Source organism: Citrus sinensis, chromosome 3, assembly GCF_022201045.2.
Source record: "Citrus sinensis cultivar Valencia sweet orange chromosome 3, DVS_A1.0, whole genome shotgun sequence".
Classification (NCBI taxonomy): Eukaryota; Viridiplantae; Streptophyta; class Magnoliopsida; order Sapindales; family Rutaceae; genus Citrus; species Citrus sinensis.
Window position 1 is genome coordinate 17,897,228 of NC_068558.1, and position 10,479 is coordinate 17,907,706.

At 32.0% G+C, this 10,479-nt stretch overlaps 1 non-coding gene across 1 annotated transcript; it reads left to right on the forward strand.

The window, feature by feature from the left end:
* The first annotated feature begins 524 nt into the window (after positions 1-524).
* Positions 525-628, forward strand: LOC127901664 (small nucleolar RNA R71). Its single transcript, XR_008053908.1, has one exon. It is a non-coding gene; the product is annotated as a small nucleolar RNA R71 (small nucleolar RNA).
* The last annotated feature ends 9,851 nt before the right edge of the window (positions 629-10,479 follow it).

A 10,479-nucleotide genomic window follows, 5' to 3' on the forward strand; every position in this document is an offset into this window, starting at 1 on the left:
ATGGTCTAAATGGTGGCTGAGAGGCTTGAGGAACTTGAGGAATTTGTTGCATTGGTGGAGCTGGAGCTGCTGGTCCATTCTGTTGGAATCCTTGAGACCATGAAAAATTGGGGTGGTCTCTCCATCCAGGGTTATATGTGTTGGAGTATGGGTTGTAATTCGATGGTTTTCTCATTACACCTATGGCATTGGCTTGATCTGAGTATGAGTCATGGTCATGTGGCTCTGTTGATTTAGCAGTCAATAACGATGCTATTTGTCGAGCAAGACCTTCAACCATCTCCTTGACTTCTTTGATTCCCGAAGTTGACTTGTCAATTTGAACCTCATTTACTCCCTTAATTCTTCTAGTATTCCTGATTGATCGACTCCGTTGTTGGGAATTATCCGCTTGTCGCTGGAAGAATTCCCAAATCTCGGATGCACTTTTTGACATTAGCTCTCCTCCACTTGTCGCCATTAGCCATTCTTGCACATTTGGCAATAATCCCTCCAAAAAGTATTGGCATTGGTGCCATTTCTCGTACCCATGATGTGGACACTTCAAGAGTAGCCCATTGAATCGCTCCCACGTTTCGAAAAACTGCTCGTCATCTCTCTGGGTAAACTCCGAGATTTCCCTGCGAATAGCATTGGTTTTATGCACTGGGAAATATTTATTCAAAAATTTCGTTACCATTTGTTCCCATGATGCAATGCTATTAGCAGGCAATGTATTAAGCCATGAACGAGCTCTATCTTTTAAAGAAAATGGGAATAATCTGAGTTTAACATCATCATCTGAAAAATTCTCATATTTAAATGTTTGACAAATTGCATGAAAATCATTCAGATGATTATATGGGTCCTCATTTTCTAAGCCATAGAATGTGGGGAGACAATTTAGCACACTAGGTTTTAGTTCAAAGCTCCTAGCAGCTACATTTGGGTATCTTATACATGATGTGCTCAAATTTGCTAAAGGACTAAAATAATCCTTAAATGGCCTCCCCTGTGGTTGCAAATCCATTTCAAATTTATTTTTAATGTGCTTTTGTGTGCGAAGTGTTTTTTCTAATTCAAGGTCTATAGGTTCAAGATTGGGTAATAATGACCTTCGACCATGCATGCAAAACAAATAAAATAAAAAATAAAGATGGGAACAAAATAAATAAAAATAAAGAAGAGGGAGAAATTACGATACTAACCTTATTGCGCGATTACAAACTTTCTATAAAAATACACAAAAACAAATACGTGAAATAAATTAACTAAAAATTAAATTAATAAAATAAACAAAAAAAAATTACAAAGAAAAATAAATTGAAAATTAAATTACAGAATTTTAAAGAAGAGAAAAAATAAAAGAAATACTAACCTTTAAATGTAGATTCACTCTTTTTTTTTATAATAAAAAAAAATACAAGAAAACAAATAAAAGAAATTATTCACAAAAATTAATTCTATTAATTAAAATTACTTACCTCCCCGGCAACGGCGCCAAAAACTTGTTGTGCAAATTTTAATGTACTCACAAGCGCACGAATCTATTGTAGTATAGATCTATGGTGACGAGTGTCGATCCCACGAGGAGGTGGATTTTAATTGTGTAGAATTAATTTTGTAAATGGGTAGTTGGATTTATTGTGGAAATGATTTGGAATATGCTAATAATTAAATTAAAATGGTGAGAATAAATTCTAAAATTGGAATTGCAATTGAGAGAATAAATTGAAGAGAAAATCTATTAAATTGACGTACTTGGGTATCTGGATCCGTATCAACATGCATCATGGGCTAAATATTCCTTATTAATACCAATTAAATCATGAGGGGGGAATCCACACCTCATGAAACCACGCTCTAATCAATATGGTGCTAAGGGCTTATCGTGCCAAATAATAATAACCTTGTACTAGAGAGCCGGTGAAACTAAGGCGGTACTAGACAAGATTAGTATTATTTGTCGACGAAAAGTCAAAACATCCACAAAAACTAGAGGGGAAGAGAAAATAAATTTACCAAATAAAGCCCATGACACATGTTGAGACTTCACCTTCAACCCAAGCTTGAAAGAAAATTAGCCACTCATAATTGAATTAGGGGCAAAATGGGAATTTATTAAAATACGAAGAAAATACAAGATGGAGAGGGAATTACAGAAAATAGAGTCCAAAAATGGATTCAGAGATATCAAATTAGGGGGGAGAGGCCCCCTTTTTATAGATACATGGAGTAAATCATGGCCATCGGATTAAAAACAGTTTGGACGCTCAGGATTGCGCCACGTCATCAGTCAACAGTCCACGGTTTGACCCGACTTTGAACAGTAACGCGGTTTGACCCGGATGAATAGTAACGCAGTTTGGTTGAAAATAATCCTGTGTGATGCATGCACCGTACGCGAGATTTTTCGTCCACTGATATGCTGCCACGTCACCAACAACAGTACATAAGAATTTTAGTCCAACAGGATCGTGACACCTCATCAGTCAATGCCACATCATCGGTCAATGCCACGTCATCATCCGTCTATGTGAACAGTGTCGTGAACAGTAACGTATACAGTACCGTACACGTGAATAGTACCGTACATGTGAATAGTGCTATTTTTCCTTTTATGCTCCTCTTAAGGTTTTCGACTGTCCTGAGTTCAAAAGTGATGTCCGTTTTGCCGTCTGAACTCTCCTTTATTGTGAAATGACTATAATGCCCCTAAAATACATAAAATACTTAATTAAAATAAAACACATGTAATTAAATCACAAGAAGGTTAAATACATAAAAGTAAGGGTTGTTAGTAAGACTTGAAATGTAAAATGACGGTTTTCTCCTTTATAAATATGCATTTTCTAACACTCAACACATACATCTTTCTCGCTTCTTATCCTCTTGACCTTTCCTTTTATATATCACTCATACCTTCTTATCATTCTACACCACTATTGATGGTTGTTTCATTTGAAGAGTGTACATGATTTGATGGCAAATTTACCAACTTTGTGAGGATTTGAGCCTATGAGCAACCATTTTGCTCTAATTATTTTTGTTATGTGAATATCAATCTTAGTTTGTTTATTCTAGAACTTGCTTTGTTATGCATGTTGAAGCCATATTACGGGATTTTATGCATTAAAATGATAAGGGCAAACCACTTTCCATTTCTCTATTTTCGAATTTTTCTTCTTTTTCTCCATCCGAAGACCTTTATTTGTTATCTTTGTTTGAGCCTTAACCATTCTCTTCACTTGTTTTATTATTATTACTTTTGACCATCTAATTCTCTCTATCTACTTACCCATTTTTCTTTTTTTTGAGCTTCAATTTAAGGAGATTTTTGGACTCATTGTTTGGATATATTTTGTATATATTCTGTTGCTTTTGCTACATTGAATTAAAGTTTCTCAATTAGATCAACAAGCATTATGCTTGAATTAAATTGTGCAAGGTTCATTTCTTTTGTTTGGTTCACCATTACTGTGAAAAAAGAAAAAAAAGAAAAAAAACATTAAAAAAAAAGTGTTTACATTCTTGGCGATTTGAGTAGAAATAAGTGTTTTGATATTATAAGGTTCATTCAATGAGTTCATTCTTCTCGGTTTGATCTCTTTTTCTTTCATAGACCTTTCTTTTTTATTTAACCCATTTAACCTTGTTACAATCTTTTTAAGACCCTTAGATTTTTTCATTTAATTCATGTTTTGTGGATTGAGATGTGATATATGAGCAATCTTATGGTAATAGCATTCTTTGATTTGATTTGAGTGCATAAATGATACCCTAAACACTTTGAGTGCATGAAGTGAAGTCAATGAGAGGGCTATTAAATCTTGTTGCACTTGAATTTTGAATGGATCTTCTTGGTGGATTGAATGCTTTTATACTAGCTTATAAGATCCTATACTTTAAAATCCTTGTCTCTCGAATGTTGATTGACTTAAATTCTTGAGGTATGCTTGCTTAAATTTGTTTTTGGATGAGTTGAGATGAGAATTGAGTGGAGATTTGGGATTAGTCTTGAGTTATATGCTTGAGGACAAGTATTATCTTGGTGTGGGGGAATTTGTTAGAGTGCAATTTATGCACTAGTTTTGTATTGTTTACTTCCTTTAATATCGATGTTTTGCACTTAATAATAGTGATTTACTTGTATTTTATTTTTGTAGGTGCAATTCTATTGATTGATGCTAAAATTGAGCTACAATATGATGTTTGAGGATGATTGTTTTCCTGGAGAAATTATGAGCTTCAGAAGAACTTTGTTGATAAGGCGTGGGCGTGTGCAGTCAACTAAGGACCTGCGGTTTTTATTTTAACGAGCTTTATCTTTTTGGTTATTTTTGTAATTTTGAATTTAATATTTTAGATATTAGTATTTTATTTTGGGAGAAACGCTAGAAGAGGGGGGAGAGAGATTTTTGGAAAAAGAAGAAAAAGAAACCCTAAATCTAATTTGTCTCTTTTCTCTATGAAGAACTAAACTTATTATTCTAGTTGAAGGTTAATAAAGCTTTGATTCATCATTACTGTGAGAACTTTTTTATGCTTTAATTGTTTTATAGCTTTTTGGGTATTTATTTATTCTCTAAATTATTGTCATGATTATGTTTGTTAATTAGATAATTGGCCACTACTTAATTATCAACATAATCTATTGTCAATTAAAAGATTCATCGTATGAAGATTTTAATGTTTGTGACAAATAGCATAGCAGTGCGTTGTGTTATGAGAATAAACAATCTAATTGAAATGAACCATCGTATGCATTTGTTAATTAGGATTTGGATCTCTCTGGTTTTTCAGGCTGTCAATTGATTAAACCCTATGATCGTATCTAGGGTTGTCTATTGATTAGGGAAATAACCAATGGTCGTACCTTGGTTATCGACTAGTTAAGGAGAGATTGGCTATTAGAGGGTCTCAGTAGCTATAACCGGTCTATTCATAAGTAGTAGTGATTTATATTTGAATCAATGATCAGTAGTCGAATCAAACTGAGTTAATTCCTTCGACCAGAGCTTTTCCCAATTTGAATTACAATTTGAATTTGCATTCTTGTTATTTTAATTTGATTTTTATTATTGTCAACAATCCCCCCCCCCCATTTTGCATTTTACATTTTAAAATGATTTAAATAATTACTGATCTCTGTGGACACGACCCTGCTTAATCACTATACACAATTTATTTAGAGTAGGTATTTATTTTTGCTGGCTTCGACAACCATCACCTAAGATTTTGTAGCCAAGTTTTATCTTTATCCTTTAGTAAGAAAAGAAAAAACTTAAGCCTGATTATATTCATGCTACAATTTTGATCAGTACATGTGTTACAGACTTCCTCAAATTCCCTTAAATGCAAATATGGATTTTCAGACACAAAACCATGAAAAATAGGAAGAAGTTGAATGATACCAGGTTTGAAATTAAAACGTGATGCATCAGGAGGGAAAACTATGCATGATGGTGATCTTGTTCTAGTGGGATGCATGAAGTCTTTAAGGGTCCTAGGCTGTTCATGAAGATTTTGCAAGACTTGATCATTTTCGTACTCCGAAAATTTTTTAGCTCCTATGTCAGCCATATCTAAGGGTGGTGAAGGTGATCTCCTAATTAATCTGCCACTATTTGTACGAGACCAACAATGCATGCAATGCTAATGATGTGTGCTAAACCAATGATGCATAAAATGCTAAATGAAAATTGTAGAAAATAAAAATAAACTGGAAATTAAATAAGTAAAAATGCGAAATAAAAATAAACAAATTGAAAATAAATAAAATAAATAAATTAGGCGGTGAAACCAGCCATAAACAAAGAAATTACAAAAATAAATAAATTTGGCAGTGAAACCAACCATAAACAAAGAAATTAAAAAAACCAGTTTAGGCGGTATTTTAAAACCAGCCATATAATAAAACATAAAATTAAATTAATTAATGTACAAGAATAAATAAACTGAAATTAAAATGATAGGCCGTAAAACTGACCATATCAATAAATTAACAAATTGAAATTAAAATTCTAGGTGGTAGAACCGAACATTTAAAATAAATGCGGAAAGTAAATTGTAGAAATTTAAAGAAATAAATTCGATTTGGGAACTGATTTGCAAAGGTTTCTGGGCTAAAATGAAGTTTCTCACAAATTTTATAGATAATGTTAAAGTTTGAAAAGAGGAGGGGCACTGACTGAAGTTTTACAAAAAGAGAATAAAATAGAATCACATAAAGATAGTAACGACAAAAAAAATATTAAAATAAACTAAAGTAAAGATAAACTGACACCAAATTTAGAAAACTCCGCGGTAACGGCGCAAAAAACCTGACACGACTTAAAAGTGTGTTACTCCCAAATATGAAAATGTCTAGTTATAATATAACTCGGTGAGTTTGGGGTCAAACCACAGGAAATTTTAAAATCTAGTTGTCAATTTGTCAAACAAAGAAAATAATTGTGGGGAAAATAAATTATTTGAAAACAATTTAAAAATATGCCAAGGTTACGAGATCCACTCTCAGTATTCAAACTATAATTTTAATACTTTCTCATTTATATTTTGCCTCACTTTTACTAGTTAATTATTATATCATTTAATTTTATGTGTGTGGATAAATATTGAATAAAGTACCTAATGTGCCACACTATATTAATGTGTCGACATTATGTCAAAATACCATACAAATCCAAAGAAATTTATAAATTAACATGACATAAAAATAACTAGAAAAGAATAAAATAAACTTAAAAACTCATTTGAGAAAATAATAAATTTAATAGTTTGAAATATTGAGTTTCACCCTTCACTTCAACTTAATAAAATTAGTCACTCATATTGAAAGAAAACACAACACTCTTTTTATTTCTTGTACTTTTGAAATATGTTACAAAGAAAATTGATACAGACGAAAACAAGAAAAGAAAAGAAAAGAAAAGAAAAGAAAAGAAACAAAGAAACAAAGAAATTGTTCAACTACACCCTTAGCTATCACTCTCTCTCAGAACTCGGCTCCGTCCCCCAATGGCTTGTATCTCCTTGCATTTTATAGGCAAGGGAAGCATCTTCTTTTCTTTTATTTCATTAATATTAATATTTTATTTTATTTTTATATTATAAATATGTTAATTGAAATGTGTGATGGCCTCCTGACCATCACCAACATGCTTGCCAATCCTTTTTTTTATTTGTTTTATTTTTAATAACATCTCCTCGATTGATGAATTCTAAATTGCTCCAGCTGTCTTTCTTTATTCTCGCTTTTAACTCCAATTCCATCTTTATTCCTGAAAAATATTTATAAGGTAAAAATTAACATATTGCAAATTAATTTAACAAAAAATATATTTGGGGAATATTAAAATAATTTAAAAATAATGAGCACATTAATCGACACAATAAGTGAAATACTAATAATTTTATCCTTATTAAATGTACACTTTTTAGTGTCAATCACACCCCCCAACCAGCCCCAACCTGCTTATTGCTAGGTCTTAGCAATTTAAGCGATAAAAGTTTAGTAAAATTTCAAACTCAAATTGAATTTTTTTTAAAAAATTGTATTTACTTCTTTCATCAGATTAATGACAACAATCAAATAAAAGTATACTCATTATCTTTAACCTAAAGAAAATCACACCTGCACAAAAAAGTTAAGTAAAATCACGTAAAATAATCAATTATCAGAGCTATATTAATCAAGTCACTTTTAAGAATGATACATCAAATCTCAAAACCTCACAAATAAGAGTGACTCTCTAAAAAAAAATATTCCCAAAATTAAATTGTCACTCTAAACATGGTAGATTTGAGAGAATAATAAAATAATATCACACGCTCTCACTAAGATGAAAAAATAATGTCTACAGCTTAAAAATAAAATGATCTCAAGTCCAAGGAATTACTAGCAAAATTTATTTTTATTTTTATGGATCACCACATCTTTTAGTCCATATTACCAGCTTTTACTTCAGACTATAGTTCCGAAAAATCGAGAAGGACTTTTATTAGGACGTAACGTAGGCTAAGGTTATCGCTAACAAAAAAGGTAATAGGGAAAACAAAAATATATGTTTAAAAAATAAGGGACTTTTTGGAGATTACAAGGTTCTTTTTTTTTTCTTGGATTTTTTTTTTCTTTTTTTGTTTTTTTTTTCATTTTTATTTTTATATACATATCCTCTTTTTTTTTTTTCATAACACCATTATTAGAAATACATAATCATCCCTATTTTCAAACATAATTGGGTGGTGGAAAACATAATATATAAGGTGATACTCCACATTGGAGTGGGATAATATAATAGGTTATCAAAGGAAAAGTTTTTTTTTTTCAAAGGCTCAAAGGGGTTAACTATGGACTCTTTATAATAGAGTTTGATACAAAAGGCTTAAACAAATCAAAGATAGCCTTCTGTCATCTTTTAGAGCTCTAAATAATCTTTCATATCCACTAGTTCAATGGACTTTTAGATGCAGCTGCACAAACTTTCTTTTTTTCACTCTTTTTTTTTATAAAAAATATTGAGATCTTGTACAATAAATTGTGAAGCTGTATAGGCAAACATGGTTACTCTCCAAGGATAATAGGCTCAAAACCTCGCTTGGACTTTTCATAACATGTACATTCATCCAAATGGCTTAATCAAATTTACTCATCAAATTTCTCAATTTATGTTTCAACATGCAACGGGGAAAACATAGTGTAACATAACTCCAGGCCAACGATAATACAAATACCAAAATTTGAAAATCATCATGTTATCCAATGTTAAAAGATCATATTGAAAAAGAAAACTCTTTGTTTTTGTTAAAGAAACACTAAAAACAATCTGGACTGATTGCAGAAACTTAAGGGAGATGATTAAGAGAAAAAGAGAAAAAGACAGAAGATAAAAAGTTAGAAAACAATTTTTTTTTTAAGAACAAAACACTAAAATTAAGAAGATGCGTTTCTAGAGATACTACATTCTATATTTTGACATCTTCGACTCAAATTTTTATCTAAAGTTAGTCTTTACAACACAAATTAGTAAAAACATCACCAGGACTGAGACATTCCACAATTGTCAACTATTCCCTCCCCCCAACCTGAAGGAGACATTGTCCTCAATGTCTAAAGAAAGAAGTAGAGTTTAGAAGATATCACCCGGCCACTGCTGAAAATATTTACAAACAGAGAGTTAAATCTAATTTATAATTTTTACGAGAGTTACTGCCATCGTCATCAGTTGCCCAATCTAACGCCAAAGTCATGGGATCTGGCTCTAGTTTGTAAGCTTGCAAAAGATCAAGTAACTCATTAGCAGTAGGAGCACAAATGAAGAGTTTTTTCGCTGAGGGTGGAATGAAATAATTTTTAATTGCATGATTAAGAAATGTTATTAAGCCATCATAAAAGTTATTAACATTTAACAAACCGATGAGTTCAAGAAGCAAATGTAATTAGCGCCTCTAAAGTTGCAAGATCTCCTGGCAAGAAAATGAAAGCATCAACATGATTTAACATTTCAAATATTCTTTCTTGCATACCTGAGACAACTAACTCTTCTCCAGTTGGTGGGTCTGGTAGACATCCTAAAGGTTTTAAGGTTTTTGGAATGATTCCTAGCACTTGGCTTCCTCGAACGAAAGCAGCTTTAGAGACAAGCTTTGATAACCCTCGGTCATCTCCTCCATATATAAGATGTAGTTTCTTCTCTACTATAACACGACCAAGATCTATCGCTGCCTGAACGAACTCCTTATACTTTCCATAGCGAAATCCAGAAAGCACACAAATGTTCTTTAATTGTCTGCTTGAAGTTGTTGCCATTAGAAAAATTATAAAAAGAAACAATTTGTGAGTGCTTGAAAAGGAGGTCCTATTTAAAGATCTTGGTGACGGACATAATGATATACATTTGTAAATGGGGTGGTGTGTTTATCAAATGACGCGTGAAGCTTTTAGCTTAATAATTCAAAGGCATATAGTAAAAAGAAAAAGCAAACAGTGATTAGATATAAAAAAGACACGCAATAATAATAATAATGCAAAATATAAAAGAACAATAAAATAAAAGGATATTTACTAGTAGTTGTGATTGTGGCTTACATCTTCCTCTGGTTTTACATCCAGTAACGGCTTGAACGCCCTCTGTGGGTCGAGGATAGGCTTCCCATCCAGTTTTCTTATAAACTGGCAAATAGGGTCTTTTAGGAACAACTTCCACAAATTTTGAATTTCACATTGAACATATCCGCTCGGATGTGTCTCAAGAGATCGTAAGATATCATCCAATGATTCTTTACTTATGTCATCCTTAACGAATTTGATTTTATCTTCATGATTTACAGAAACCATTCCTAAAGCTTTACAATATGGTTTTCTACAAGCAAGTCTTACATAGTTAGGACATTTAGAGCCAAGTCTCTTAGCTCTTCTTTTCTTAGCAAATGTACTTTTACCAAAACCAGGCATGTAGGAAATGAATGGATCAGAAAACTCACATGCCAGTCGGACCT